Consider the following 15,888-nt stretch of genomic DNA (forward strand, 5'->3'; position numbering starts at 1 on the left):
TGATGTATTCATTTTTTTCAGCTCTTTAATTACTATTATGAATTTATTTGCTTATAAATAGTAATATAATTAAATTCCATACATTGAATTCTTATATTCCTAGAGTTTTGGTTGCATCTCTCAGGATTTTCTATGAAAATGATTATGATTTTCAAATAGTGACAATTTTGTCACTTTAAAATACTCATACTTATTCATTATCGTGCCTTTTTGCGTTGGTTAGGGCCTCCAGTATAATACTGACTAGGAGCAATGCTAGCAGGTATCTTGGTGCATTCCTGACTTTAATCTGCATGCTTCTAATGTTTCCTATAAATTATGATGCTTGATATAGAATTGTCTAGATACTTGCTAAAGTTTCTTTTAAATCCCAGTTTTCCAGATTTTTGTTTCTTAAAAATCATGAATAAGTAGTTGAACGTATCAAATGCCTTTTCTGCATTTATTGAGATACTTGTTTTTCTCCTTTAATCTGTTAATATGGTAAATTGCACTGTTTTTATTTTTTGTCATTATTATCAGTTTTGCTTTTTTATTATTCCAGTTTTTTATTATTATTAGTTCATTTCATTTGGAACTCAGATATATAATTTAATTAATAATTTTCCTCAGTTGATGATACTCTGTCATCATTTGACCATATCTCCTCTGCTGTATCATTTTACTTATTTCTATTTTCATTATCCACAACTCTGTTCCATTTCTTCTACCCACACTTTTACTTTAATGTGTTTGTTATATATCCTGATACAATAAAGTGTTTTTTTGTGTGTGTGTCTATGCATTAATTTATACAAATGTTATTGGTTTATAGCTATTGCTTTGTTTCAACTTTTTTTCACTCAACACTGTATGTTTAACTCTATTTTGTTGCTATCTATGCATCTGCTGTATTGTTTTTAAGTATAGTATAGTATATTAGTAATATATAGTATAATATTTCAGATTATGTACGCTTTGCATTTACTTATCTATTCCCCCAGAGATGGGCACCTAAAGTAACTTTCAACTTTCTGCAACTATAAAATAACACTGTGGTAAATACCTTCATGTAAGTTGCTTTTTGATTTGTGCCCCGGTTTCTTTGATGCTTATACCCAGGTATGTGATTGTTGGAACATGAGATAATTTGTACATTGATTTTATTAAATTCCACCAGATTATTTTCCATAATACTGCCTCAGTTACACTCCTGCCAGTAGAGTAGGAGAAATCTTATTTCTCTACTTTCTTACCTACAATTGCTGTTATCTGATTTTTTTTTTTTTTTTTTTTTGTCTGCGTTGGGTCTTCGTTGCTGTGCTCAGGCTTTCTCTAGTTGCAGTGAGTGGGGTCTGCTCTTCGTTGTGGTGTGCGTGCTTCTCATTGTGGTGGCTTCTCTTGTTGCAGAGCACAGGTTCTAGGCGCACGGGCTTCAGTAGTTGTGGCACATGGGCTCAGTAGTTGTGGCTTGCAGGCTCTAGAGCGTAGGCTCAGTAGTTGTGGCGCACGGGCTTAGTTGCTCCGCGGCATGTGGTATCTTCCCGGACCAGGGATCAAACGCATGTCCCCTGCATTGGCAGGCGGGTTCTTAACCACTGCACCATCAGGAAGTCCCTGATTTTTAATTTTTATTAATTTGATTAATGTTAAAGTATATATCAATGTTGAAATTGGCATTTCTCTGATTCTAGTGTGTTTCTCTGATTTCTATACTTACTTGCCACTGAGCTTCCTTTTATTTTTATTTTTTTAAAGTTTTATTTATCTATTTTTGATGTGGACCATTTTTTAAAGTCTTTATTGAATTTGTTACTATATTGCTTCTATTTTATGTTTTGGTTTTTTGGCCATGAGGCATGTGGGATCTTAGCTCCCCAACCAGAGGTTGAACCTGCACTCCCTGCATTGGAAAGCGAAGTCTTAACCACTGGATTGCCATGGAATTCCCTGGGCTTCCTTTTAAATGATTCACCTACTTACGTCCTTTGCCTGTTTTTCTATTGAGGTTTCCTGTCTTTTTCTTATTCATTTGCAACTGTTTCTTATACATGCCGTATATTAATTCCTTAGCAGGTTTTAAACACTAAAAATATTTTCTTTGGTCTGTCAACTGTCAGTTTTGCCTATGACGTCCTTGTGAGCAGAAGTTCTCAATTTCGATGTATATAAATCCATTTTTTAAAAATGTTTTGTGTTTTTAGGTCTTGCTTGAGAAGTCCTTTCAACCCTAAAATCACTCAGATATTTCCTTTTATTTTCTTCTGTTAGCTTTTAAAATTTGCCTTTTACACTTGAGACTTTATTCCAGATGGCATTCCCCTGTGTGTATGGCATAAATCAGGGAATACCACTTTATTCTTCTGGATATATTGAGCTAGTTTTCCTAACACTATCTGGAAAGTAATCTATTTTTTTCTATTGATTTATGGTGCTGCCTTTATCAGACATCAATTTCTGTTTCTGAACTTTCTATTCTGTTACATTGTGTATTTGTTTCTGTGTAATTGCATAGTACATTTATTACTGTAGCTTTGTAGATTGTATTAATATCTGGGAAAGAAGTTCTTCCATTTTACTTATCTTTTTCAAAATTAGATTAGTTTTTCATGAACCTTTATTTCATGTAATTTCAATGATGAGATTGTTAAATCTTCTAGAATTTTTATTGAAATCTGAATTAGTTATCTATTGCTGTATAACTAATTACTCCATAACTTAGTGGCTAAAACAACAATAAATATTATCGCTCAGCTCTGTGGATCAGGAATTCAAAAATATCTTAATTGAATGGTTTCTGTCTTGAGGTCTCTCATGAGATTGTAACCAAGATGTCAACTGGGGCCACAGTCATCTAAAGGCTTGACTTGGTCTGGGGGATTCCTCTCCAGGTAGGTTCACTCACATGGCTGACAAGTTGATGTTGACAGTTGGCAGATCAGTTCCATGTCACATGAATCTTGTGACAGAGCTTCTTGAATATCCTTACAACATGGAGGCCGATGTATGCTAGAGCAAGTGATCCAGGAGATAGCAAGGTAGAAGCTGCAACGTTATTTATGACCTACTCTCAAAAGTCACACTCCAACATTCCTGCAATATCCTATTGATTGCACAAGACAGCTCTCCTCAGTATGAGAGGTGACTACACCAGGAAGCAAGAATCACTGGGGGCCATCTTGGAGGCTGAGTACCTCAGTTCACCCTCTGGCTGCCAATAATCAATGTCGCTCTCACATGCAAAATAGACTCATCCTTCTCACAAGACTCCCCTAAATCTCACCCCACTACAGAATCAGCTTGAAGTCCAGAATCTCATCTAAATAAGGTCCAGAGGTGATGAGGCTTCTTGGGTATAGTTCCTTAAGTACAGTTCTTTGAGTACAGTTTCTTTTGATCTGAAAACTTGTGGACTTAAGAGAGGGAACCAAACAATGCCATGTATATCAGGAGGCAAGAATCACTGGGGGCCAGTCTTAAAGGATGGCTACCACAAAATTTCATTTAACATTTCTTATAAGACAGGTCTATTGGAGACAAATTCCTTCAATCTTTGTTTAAGAAAGTATTTCTCCTTCACTTTTTTTTTTTGAATGAAAGATTCTTTAAATTCTGTGGTGCGTTACAATTTTCAAAAGTGTCACGTACATGATTTCATATAATCCCATAATAAACTTTCTTTAACCCTCTACCACTATATTGCCTCATACCCTTTCCCTCTCCCCTCTAGTAACCACTAGTTGGTTCTCTATATCTGTGAGTTTGCTTCTTTTTATTTTTTATAATTTTTTTAAATTTATTTTTTTTAACATCTTTATTGGGGTACAATTGCTTTACAATGGTGTGTTAGTTTCTGCTCTATAACAAAGTGAATCAGTTATATATATACATATGTTCCCATATGTCCTCCCTCTTGTGTCTCCCTCCCTCCCACTCTCCCTATCCCACCCCTCCAGGCTGTCACAAAGCTCCGAGCTAATATGCCTGTGCCATGCGGCTGCTTCCCACTAGCTATCTACCTTACTACGTTTGTTAGTGTGTGTATGTCCATGACTCTCTCTCGCCCTGTCAAAGCTCACCCTTCCCCCTCCCCATATCCTCAAGTCCGTTCTCCAGTAGGTCTGCGTCTCTATTCCCGTCCCACCCCTAGGTTCTTCATGACATCCTTTTTTTTCTTAAATTCCATATATATGTGTTAGCATACGGCATTTGTCTTTTTCTTTCTGACTTACTTCACTCTGTATGACAGACTCTAGGTCTATCCATCTCATTACAAATAACTCAATTTGGTTTCTTTTTAAGGCTGAGTAATATTCCATTGTATATATGTGCCACATCTTCTTTATCCATTCATCTGATGATGGGCACTTAGGTTGTTTCCATCTCTGGGCTATTGTAAATAGAGCTGCAGTGAACATTTTGGTACATGACTCTTTTTGAATTTTGGTTTTCTCAGGGTATATGCCCAGTAGTGGGATTGCTGGGTCATATGGTAATTCTATTTGTAGTTTTTTAAGGAACCTCCATACTGTTCTCCATAGTGGCTGAACCAATTCACATTCCCACCAGCAGTGCAAGAGTGTTCCCTTTTCTCCACACCCTCTCCAGCATTTATTGTTTCTAGATTTTTTGATGATGGCCATTCTGACTGGTGTGAGATGATATCTCATTGTAGTTTTGATTTGCATTTCTCTAATGATTAATGATGTTGAGCATTCTTCCATGTGTTTGTTGGCATTCTGTATATCTTCTTTGGAGAAATGTCTATTTAGGTCTTCTGCCCATTTTTGGATTGGGTTGTTTGTTTTTTTGTTATTGAGCTGCATGAGCTGCTTGTAAATTTTGGAGATTAATCCTTTGTCAGTTGCTTCATTTGCAAATATTTTCTCCCATTCTGAGGGTTGTCTTTTGGTCTTGTTTATGGTTTCCTTTGCTGTGCAAAATCTTTGAAGTTTCATTAGGTCCCATTTGTTTATTTTTGTTTTTATTTCCATTACTCTAGGAGGTGGGTCAGAAAGGATCTTGCTGTGATTTATGTCATAGAGTGTTCTGCCTATGTTTTCCTCTAAGAGTTCGATAGTTTCTGGCCTTACATTTAGGTCTTTAATCCATTTTGAGCTTATTTTTGTGTATGGTGTTAGGGAGTGATCTAATCTCATACTTTTACATGTACCTGTCCAGTTTTCCCAGCACCATTTATTGAAGAGGTTGTCCTTTCTCCACTGTACATTCCTGCCACCTTTATCAAAGATAAGGTGTCCATATGTGCGTGGGTTTATCTCTGGGCTTTCTATCCTGTTCCATTGATCTATCTTTCTGTTTTTGTGCCAGTACCATACTGTCTTGATTACTGTAGCTTTGTAGTATAGTCTGAAGTCAGGGAGCCTGATTCCTCCAGCTCCTTTTTTCGTTCTCAAGATCGCTTTGGCTATTCGGGGTCTTTTGTGTTTCCATACAAATTGTGAAATTTTTTGTTCTAATTCTGTGAAAAATGCCAGTGGTAGTTTGATAGGGATTGCATTGAATCTGTAGATTGCTTTGGGTAGCAGAATCATATTCACAATGTTGATTCTTCCAATCCAAGAACATGGTATATCTCTCCATCTATTTGTATCATCTTTAATTTCTTTCATCAGTGTCTTATAATTTTCTGCATACAGGTCTTTTGTCTCCTTAGGTAGGTTTATTCCTAGATATTTTATCCTTTTTGTTGCAATGGTAAATGGGAGTGTTTTCTTGATTTCACTTTCAGATTTTTCATCATTAGTGTATAGGAATGCCAGAGATTTCTGTGCATTAATTTTGTATCCTGCTACTTTACCAAATTCATTGATTAGCTCTAGTAGTTTTCTGGTAGCATCTTTAGGATTCTCTATGTATAGTATCATGTCATCTGCAAACAGTGACAGCTTTACTTCTTCTTTTCCGATTTGGATTCCTTTTATTTCCTTTTCTTCTCTGATTGCTGTGGCTAAAACTTCCAAAACTATGTTGAATAAGAGTGGTGAGAGTGGGCAACCTTGTCTTGTTCCTGATCTTAGTGGAAATGCTTTCAGTTTTTCACCATTGAGGATGATGTTTGCTGTGGGCTTGTCATATATGGCCTTTATTATGTTGAGGAAAGTTCCCTCTATGCCTACTTTCTGCAGGGTTTTTATCATAAATGGGTGTTGAATTTTGTCAAAAGCTTTCTCTGCATCTATTGAGACGATCATATGGTTTTTCTCCTTCAATTTGTTAATATGGTTTATCACATTGATAGATTAGCGTATATTGAAGAATCCTTGCATTCCTGGAATAAACCCCACTTGATCATGGTGTATGATCCTTTTAATGTGCTGTTGGATTCTGTTTGCTAGTATTTTGTTGAGGATTTTTGCATCTATGTTCATCAGTGATATTGGCCTGTAGTTTTCTTTCTTTGTGACATCCTTGTCTGGTTTTGGTATCAGGGTGATGGTGGCCTCGTAGAAGGAATTTGGGAGTGTTCCTCCCTCTGCTATATTTTGGAAGAGTTTGAGAAGGACAGGTGTTAGCTCTTCTCTAAACGTTTGATAGAATTCACCTGTGAAGCCATCTGGTCCTGGGCTTTTGTTTGTTGGAAGATTTTTAATCACAGTTTCAATTTCAGTACTTGTAATTGGTCTGTTCATATTTTCTATTTCTTCATGATTCAGTCTTGGCAGGTTGTGCATTTCTAAGAATTTGTCCATTTCTTCCAGATTGTCCATTTTATTGGCATAGAGTTGCTTGTAGTAATCTCTCATGATTTTTTTTATTTCTGCAGTGTCAGTTGTTACTTCTCCTTTTTCATTTCTAATTCTATTGATTTGAGTCTTCTCCCTTTTTTTCTTGATGAGTCTAGCTAGTGGTTTATCTATTTTGTGTATCTTCTCAAAGAACCAGCTTTTAGTTTTATTGATCTTTGCTATTGTTTCCTTCATTTCTTTTTCATTTATTTCTGATCAGATTTTTATGATTTCTTTCCTTCTGCTAGCTTTGGGGTTTTTTTGTTCTTCTTTCTCTAATTGCTTGAGGTGCAAGGTTAGGTTGTTTATTCGAGATGTTTCCTGCTTCTTAAGGTGGGCTTGTATTGCTATAAACTTCCCCCTTAGAACTGCTTTTGCTGCATCCCATAGGTTTTGGGTCGTTGTGTCTCCACTATCATTAGTTTCTAGGTATTTTTTTATTTCCTCTTTGATTTCTTCAGTGATCACTTCATTATTAAGTAGTGTATTGTTTAGCCTCCATGTGTTTGTATTTTTTACAGATCTTTTCCTGTAATTGATATCTAGTCTCATGGCGTTGTGGTCAGAAAAGATACTTGATACAATTTCAATTTTCTTAAATTTACCAAGGCTTGATTTGTGACCCAAGATATGATCTATCCTGGAGAATGTTCCATGAGCACTTGAGAAAAATGTGTATTCTGTTGTTTTTGGATGGAGTGTCCTATAAATATCAATTAAGTCCATCTTGTTTAATGTATCATTTAAAGCTTGTGTTTCCTTATTTATTTTCATTTTGGATGATCTGTCCATGGGTGAAAGTGGGGTGTTAAAGTCCCCTACTATGAATGTGTTACTGTCGATCTCCCCTTTTATGGCTGTTAGTATTTGCCTTATGTATTGAGGTGCTCCTATGTTGGGTGCATAAATATTTACAATTGTTATATCTTCTTCTTGGATCGATCCCTTGATCATTATGTAGTGTCCTTCTTTGTCTCTTTTAATAGTCCTTATTTTAAAGTCTATTTTGTCTGATATGAGAATTGCTACTCCAGCTTTCTTTTGGTTTCCATTTGCATGGAATATCTTTTTCCATCCCCTTACTTTCAGTCTGTATGTGTCTCTAGGTCTGAAGTGGGTCTCTTGTAGACAGCATATATAAGGGTCTTGTTTTTGTATCCATTCAGCCAATCTGTGTCTTTTGGTGGGAGCATTTAGTCCATTTACATTTAAGGTAATTATCGATATGTATGTTCCTATTCCCATTTTCTAAATTGTTTTGGGTTCATTATTATAGGTCTTTTCCTTCTCTTGTGTTTCTTGTCTAGAGAAGTTCCTTTAGCATTTGTTGTAAAGCTGGTTTGGTGGTGCTGAACTCTCTCAGCTTTTGCTTGTCTGTAAAGGTTTTAATTTCTCCATCAAATCTGAATGAGATCCTTGCTGGGTAGAGTAGTCTTGGTTGCAGGTTTTTCTGCTTCATCACTTTCAGTATGTCCTGCCACTCCCTTCTGGCTTGTATGGTTTCTGCTGAGAGATCAGCTGTTAACCTTATGGGGATTCCCTTGTGCGTTATTTGTTGTTTTTCCCTTGCTGCTTTTAATATGCTTTCTTTGTATTTAATTTTTGACAGTTTGATTAATATGTGTCTTGGCGTATTTCTCCTTGTATTTATCCTGTATGGGACTCTCTGTGCTTCCTGGACTTGATTAACTATTTCCTTTCCCATATTAGGGAAGTTTTCAACTATAATCTCTTCAAATATTTTCTCAGTCCCTTTCTTTTTCTCTTCTTCTTCTGGAACCCCTATAATTTGAATGTTGGTGCATTTAATGTTGTCCCAGAGGTCTCTGAGACTGTCCTCAGTTCTTTTCATTCTTTTTTCTTTATTCTGCTCTGCAGTAGTTATTTCCACTACTTTATCTTCCAGGTCACTTATCCGTTCTTCTGCCTCAGTTATTCTGCTATTGATCCCTTCTAGAGTATTTTTAATTTCATTTATTGCGTTGTTCATCGTTGCTTGTCTCATCTTTAGTTCTTCTAGGTCCTTGTTAACTGTTTCTTGCATTTTGTCCATTCTATTTCCAAGATTTCGGATCATCCTTACTATCATTATTCTGAATTCTTTTTCAGGTAGACTGCCTATTTCCTCTTCATTTGTTAGGTCTGGTGCATTTTTATCTTGCTCCTTCATCTGCTGTGTGTTTTTCTGTCTTCTCATTTTGCTTATCTTACTGTGTTTGGAGTCTCCTTTTTGCAGGCTGCAGGTTTGTAGTTCCCGTTGTTTTTGATGTCTGTCTCCAGTGGCTAAGGTTGTTTCAGTGGGTTGTGTAGGCTTCCTGGTGGAGGGGACTAGTGCCTGTGTTGTGGTGGATGAGGCTGGATCTTGTCTCTCTAGTGGGCAGGTTCACGTCTGGTGGTGTGTTTTGGGGTGTCTGTGGCCTTATTATGATTTTAGGCCGCCTCTCTGCTAATGGGTGGGGTTGTGTTCCTGTTTTGCTAGTTGTTTGGCATAGGTTGTCCAGCACTGTGGCTTGCTGGTCGTTGAGTGAAGCTGGGTGCTGGTGTTAAGATGGAGGTCTCTGGGAGATTTCCGCCGTTTAATATTATGTGGAGCTGGGAGGTCTCTTGTTGACCAGTGACTTGAAGTTGGCTCTCCTACCTCAGAGGCAGAGCCCTGACTCCTGGCTGGAGCACCAAGAGCCTTTCATCCACACGGCTCAGAATAAAAGGGAGAAAAAGTAGAGAGAATTAGTAGAAGTATGAGGAAAGAAAGAAGGAAAGGAGGAAAGGAAGGAAGGAAGAATGAAGCAAAGAAGGAAATAAAGGAGGGAGGGAGGGAGGGAGGGAGGAAGGAAGGAAGGAGGGAAAGAAGGAAAAAAGACAGAAAGAAAGAAGATACAGTAAAAATAAAATAAAGTATAATATAGTAATTGAATTAAAAAATATTTAGAAAAAAAAAAAAGGGACGGATAGAACCTCAGGACAAATGTTGGAAGCAAAGCTATACAGAGAAAATCTTACACAGAAGCATACACATACACCCTCACAAAAAGAGGTAAAGGGGGAAAAATCATAAATCTTGCTCTCAGAGACCACCTCCTCAATTTGGGGTGATTCGTTGTCTAAAGGAGGGAAGGAAGGAAGGAAAGAAAGAAAGAAAGAACGAAGGTAAAGTATAATAAAGTTATTACAATTAAAATTAATTATTAAGAAAAAATTTTTAAAAAAAACCATGGACGGATAGAGCCCTAGGACAAATGGTGGAAGCAAGACTATGCAGACAAGATCTCACACAGAAGCATACACGTACACATTCACAAAAAGAGGAAAAGGGAAAAAAATCATAGATCTCGCTCCTAAAGTCCACCTCTTCAATTTGGGATCATTCCTTATCTATTCAGGTATTCCACAGATGCAGGGTATATCAAGTTGATTGTGGAGCTTTAATCCGCTGCTTCTGAGGCTGCTGGGAGAGATTTCCCTTTCTCTTCTTTGTTCTCACAGCTCACAGGAGCTCAGCTTTGGATTTGGCCCTGCCTCTGCGTGTAGGTCGCTGGAGGGCGTCTGTTTTTTGCTCAGACAGGACGGGGTTAAAGGAGCCGCTGATTCGGGGGCTCCAGCTCACTCAGGCCGGGGGTGGGGGGGGAGGGAGGGGCACTGCGTGCGGGGCGGGCCTGCGGCGGCAGAGGCCGGCGTGACGTTGCTCCAGCCTGAGGCCCTCCGTGCGTTCTCCCGGGGAAGTTGTCCCTGGATCCCGGGAACCTGGCAGTGGCGGGCTGCACAGGCTCCGTGGAAGAGGGGTGTGGAGAGTGACCTGTGCTCGCACACAGGCCCCTTGGTGGCGGCAGCAGCAGCCTTAGCGTCTCCCGCCCGTCTCTGGGGTCCGCGCTTTTAGCCACGGCTCGCGCCTGTCTCTGGAGTTCCTTTAAGCAGCGCTCTTAAACCCCTCTCCTCGCGCACCAGGAAACAAAGAGGGAAGAAAAAGTCTCTTGCCTCTTCGGCAGGTGCAGACTTTTCCCCAGACTTCCTCCTGGCTAGCCGTGGTGCACTAACCCCTTCAGGCTATGTTCAAGCCGCCAACCCCAGTCCTCTCCCTGCGCTCCGTCCAAAACCGAAACCCGAGCCTCAGCTCGCAGCCCCGCCCGCCCCGGCGGGTGAGCAGACAAGCCTCTCGGGCTGGTGAGTGCCGGTCGGCACCAATCCTCTGTGCGGGAATCTCGCCGCTTTGCCCACCGCACCCGTCGCTGTGCACTCCTCCGCGGTACCGAAGCTCCCCCCTCCGCCTCCCGCAGTCTCCGCCCGCGAAGGGGCTTCCTAGTGTGTGGAAACTTTTCCTCCTTCTCAGCTCCCTCCCACTGGTGCAGGTGCCGTCCTTATTCTTTTGTCTCTGTTTTTTCTTTTGCCCTACCCAGGTACGTGGGGAGTTTCTTGCCTTTTGGGAGGTCTGAGATCTTCTGCCAGCCTTCAGTAGGTGTTCTGTAGGAGTTGTTCCACGTGTAGATGTATTTCTGGTGTATCCGTGGGAAGGAAGGCGATCTCCGCGTCTTACTCTTCCGCCATCTTCAAGCCGTCCTCCGAGTTTGCTTCTTTTGTGTTTTATTCACTAGTTTGTTGTATTTTTATGATTCCATATATAAGTGATATCATACAGTATTTGTCTTTCTCTGTCTGACTTATTGCACATAGCATAATGTCCTACAAGTCCATCCATGTTGCTGCAAATGGCAAAATTTCATTCTTTTTTTATGGCTGAGTAGTATTCCATTGTAGGTGTATGTACCACATCTTCTTTATCCATCATCTGTTGATGGACACTTAGGTTGCTTCTATACGTTGGCAATTGTAAATAATAATGCTATGCGCATTGAGGTGCATGTATCTTTTTGAATTAGTGTTGTTGGTTTTTTTGGATATATACCCAGGAGTGGAATTGCTGTGTCATATGGTAGTTCTATTTTTAGTTTTTTGAGAAACCTCCTTACTGTTTTCCACAGTGCCTGCACCAATTTACATTCCCACAACAGTGTATGAGGGCTCCCTTTTCTCCACATCCTTGTCAACATTTGTTATTTGTGTTCTTTTTGATCATAGCCATTCTGATGTGTGTGGGGTGATATTGCATTGTCATTTTGATTTGTATTTCCCTGATGATTAGCGATGTTGAGCATCTTTCCATGTGCCTGTTGGCCATCTGCATTTTCTCTTTGGAGAAATGTCTATTCAGTTCTTCTGGCCATTTTTTAATTGAGTTTGTTTTTTTGATGTTGAGTTGTATGAGCTGTTTATATATGTTGCATGTTAACCCCTTATCACTCATATCATTTGCAAATATCTTCTCCCATTCAGTAGGTTGTTTTTTTGTTTGTCGATGGTTTCCTTTGCTGTGCAAAAGCTTTTGAATTTAATTAGGTCCCATTTGACTATTTTTGCTTTTGTTTCCTTTGCTTTAGGAGACGGATCCAAAAAAACACTGCTTCAGTTTGTGTCTAAAAGTGTTCTGCATATGTTTTCCTCTAGAAGTTTTATAGTATCCAGTCTTACATTTAGGTCTTTAATCCATTTTGAGTTATTTTTGGACAGCTACTTGTAAAAGAATAAAATTAGAACATTCTCTAATACCATATACAAAAATAATCTCCTTTGCTTTTGAAGAATAATTTGGCTGGATAGAGAATTCTAGGTTGGTGGTTTCTCTTTCAGCACTTTAAATGTATCACTCCACCCTCTTCTTGCTTGCAGGGTTTCTGAAGAGAATTCTTATCCTGTTCCTTTGTAGGTAAGGCGTTTTTTATTTCCAGCTTCTTTCAAGACTTTTTGTCTTTATTTTCTGCAATTTGAATATGATATGCCTAGGTATAAATTTTTTTGAATTTTATTATACTTGTTCTCTGAGTTTCCTTAATATGTGGTTGATATTTGTCATTAATTTTGGAAAATTCTCAGCCATTATTCATAATTTCTTTTCCTTTCTCTTTCTCCTTCTCCTGCTACTCCCATTGAATTTTTGTAATTGTCACATAGTTCTTGGATATTCTATTCCATTTTTTCTCTTCTTTTTTCTCTTTGCTTTTCAGATATTGACATATCTTCAAGCTTACTAATTCCTTTATTGGCCATGTCCAGTCTACTGATGAGTCCATCAAAGGCATTCTTCATTTCTTTTACAGTGTTTCTGATTTTTAGCATTTAATTTTGATTCTTTATTAAGGCTTACATGTCTCTACTTATATTACTTACCTGTTTTTACATGTTGTCGATTTTTTATATTAGAGCCCTAGGATATTTATCATAGTTATTTTAAATTCTTTTTTAAAATTTTTATTGGATTATAGTTGATTTACAATGTTGTGTTAGTTTCAGGTGTACAGTGAAGTAAATCAGTTATATATATATATATATATCCACTCTTTTTTCTATTCTTTTCCTATATAGGTCATTACAGAGTACTGAGTAGAGTTCCCTGTGCTACACAGTAGATCCTTATTAGTTATCCATTTTATATATAGTAGTTTGTATATGTCAATCCCAATCTCCTAATTTATCCTTCTCCCCTTTTCCAGTTATTTTAAATTCTTGATCTGATGATTCCAAAACTTCTTCTCTATCTAAGTCTGGTACTGATGCTTTTGGTCTTTTCAGACTATTTTTTTTGCCTTTATCATGCCTTGTAATTTTTGGTTGAAAGCCACACATTGTGTATTGGGTGAAAGGAACTGAGGTAAATAGGCCTTTCATCTAAGGTTTTACACTATCTGGCTATTAGTTAGGGTATGCTTACTGCTGTAGCTTTAGGTGTCAGAGACAAAAATTTCCTCTAGTGTCTATTTTTGTCTCCTTGGATGTTTTGGGCTTCCCTAGAGACTCCTTCTTAAATTGGTTCTGAGGCTTCCAGTTCTTCTATCTGTAATCCCCTGTTATTATACTGCAGCCTTATTCATGTGATGATGAGGTGTGAGGGAAGGGGAAGCATCTTATAGTCCTATAATTAGGTCTCATTTTTTTAGTGTGCTTGTCCCCCGTGCTGTGACCTTCACACATTTTATAGATTTTTTTTTCCTTTGATAAGACAGGAAAAACTAAATGGCTCTGGAGTTGGGTATTTCTATTCCTCCATGTGGAAGGCTAGTGAGGGTTGGATTTGGGTATTTTCCTCTCCCCACATGGAAGTCTAGGGGAGATTGGAGTTGAGTATTTCTCTTCCTCAAAGTTGACTGGGCTCTTGTAAAACCCAAGCTGTATGGTTAGGTAATATTGTTTCCCTTGAGGACAGCCTTTTGTTAAGGAGAACAGAATGCTCTGGGCATATTTCAAAATTATTACTTTTCCTTCTCCCCCTGCTAAAAATCTGAAAGAAGTTTTCACCAGTTCTCACTTCTGAGAACCTGGTGGGGCTCCTGGAGCAAAAGCTCAGGAAAGTGTGGAGGTTCGTCTAAGGCCCCCTGGAGTTTTTAACTCTTAAGCTTAGCTGCACTGAGCCTCTTGCAGTTCATCATTTATAGTTTGTGTTCTGTTGTTGCTGGCTTCAGTGGCAATGTTCAGCCCCTGGGCTTCTGTTCTCGGTAAGCTGTGGTTCTCTATATTAATGGGGCAGCAGATAGTGATGTGGCCTTAATTCTTTGATGGACCTAAGAAGAATTGTTGATTTTCAGTTATTCAGCTTTTTTTCTTGGGAGGATGGTAGTGATGACATCTAGCTCTTTATGTGTCAGACTGGTGCTATTGATTTTTATAAATTGATCTTGTGTCTGGTAACTTTACAGAGCTCTCTTACTAGTTTTAATTATTTGTTAATTCTGTTGGATTTTATATGTCACCTGAAAGTAATTACAGTTTTGTATCTTTCTTCCCAACTATTGTATCTTCTATTTTTTCTTTTAACTGCATAGGAATCTTACTTTTCTCAGTGACTGTTAAAGCTTTGTAAATCATTTCTCAGTACAGTGGCCAAGTAGATAGAATAAATTATTCCTTGACCCTTTGAGACTTTCATAATCAACAGTAATTTTTTATGATTTATAGACTCTTAAGTGATTTGTTTTCCTCAGAATTTAGAATTCTTCCTCTTTTGTGTCTAATTTCTCATCCCTACTTGAAGATTTAATGCCCTCTTTTAAAATTTTTTTAATGATTAAGATTGGACATTAAAGTTCATAGTATCAGGTTAATAAAGTTTTCAAAGGTTTCATTTTTAATGAATAATGGTGGTTGAATTATAATATAATTTTATATGTGTATTGAAATGACAATATAGTTTCCCTTTTTAATCTATTAATGTGGTAAATTACATTGATTTTCTAATATTAAACCATCTTTGGATTCCTGGGATAAATTCAACTTGGTCATAAATTCAACTTGGTTATTATTTTTTATATATTCTTCTGGATTTGGTTTGCTAATGTCTTATAATTTTTTCCAACTTTTCCAGATGTATCATATAACTTCCTCCTTTCAGACATTCAAAGAGTTTTTGAAATATTCCTGCCTGTAAACAAAGTATTTTCCTCTAATATATCTGTTACTCTGTCTCTCTGTCTCTTTCTCCCTCAGAAAAAAATCACACTATCGCTATATTCATAGCTTAATTTACATTTTATTAGGTAGTTTATAAGTTCTATTGACATGATACAGTTAATTTCCTGAAATGCTATGTGTTGTTTCAGATCACTATTATTAAGTGGTTAGTTTTCATTATATCAAATCCTTACAATACCATGTGCACATGATATCTTGTGGATATTTTTTGATGTAATTGGTCAAATTTGAATTTATTTGATGGTATGAAAATTTTCATTAGTTTGTTTTCATGAATATTTATTGAATATCTAGTATGTGTCAAGTACTATTCTAGATGCTGAGGATACAGCAGTCAAAAAAAGATCCCTGCCTTGATGGAGCATCTTGGTGATATTCTTAGGACCTAATAATAATGGTCTCAGAATATAAATGGGACTTTAGTGATGTTCCACAATTCATACAAAAAAAATTATTCTTGTTGTCTAATGGTCATTTCATGCCTAGGGTCAAAGCTTTGATAGACCACTTTGTTTTTTTTTTAACATCTTTATTGGAGTATAATAGCTTTACAATGTTGTGTTAGTTTCTGCTGTATAACAAAGTGAACCACCTATATGCATATGTATATCCCCATATCCCCTCCCTCTTGCGTCTCCCTCCCACCCTC

General features: G+C 37.7%; 1 pseudogene across 1 annotated transcript in view; it reads left to right on the forward strand.

The window, feature by feature from the left end:
* The window catches only part of LOC115801810 (HIG1 domain family member 1A, mitochondrial pseudogene), a 135,174-nt pseudogene that overhangs the window by 38,896 nt on the left and 80,390 nt on the right, over window positions 1-15,888 (forward strand). The gene's annotated exons all lie outside the window — the stretch shown is intronic.

This window comes from Delphinapterus leucas, chromosome 1 (genome assembly GCF_059928025.1).
Source record: "Delphinapterus leucas isolate spDelLeu-1000000601 "Yukka" chromosome 1, BTC_Dleu_Yukka2, whole genome shotgun sequence".
In the NCBI taxonomy this organism is placed as follows: domain Eukaryota; kingdom Metazoa; phylum Chordata; class Mammalia; order Artiodactyla; family Monodontidae; genus Delphinapterus; species Delphinapterus leucas.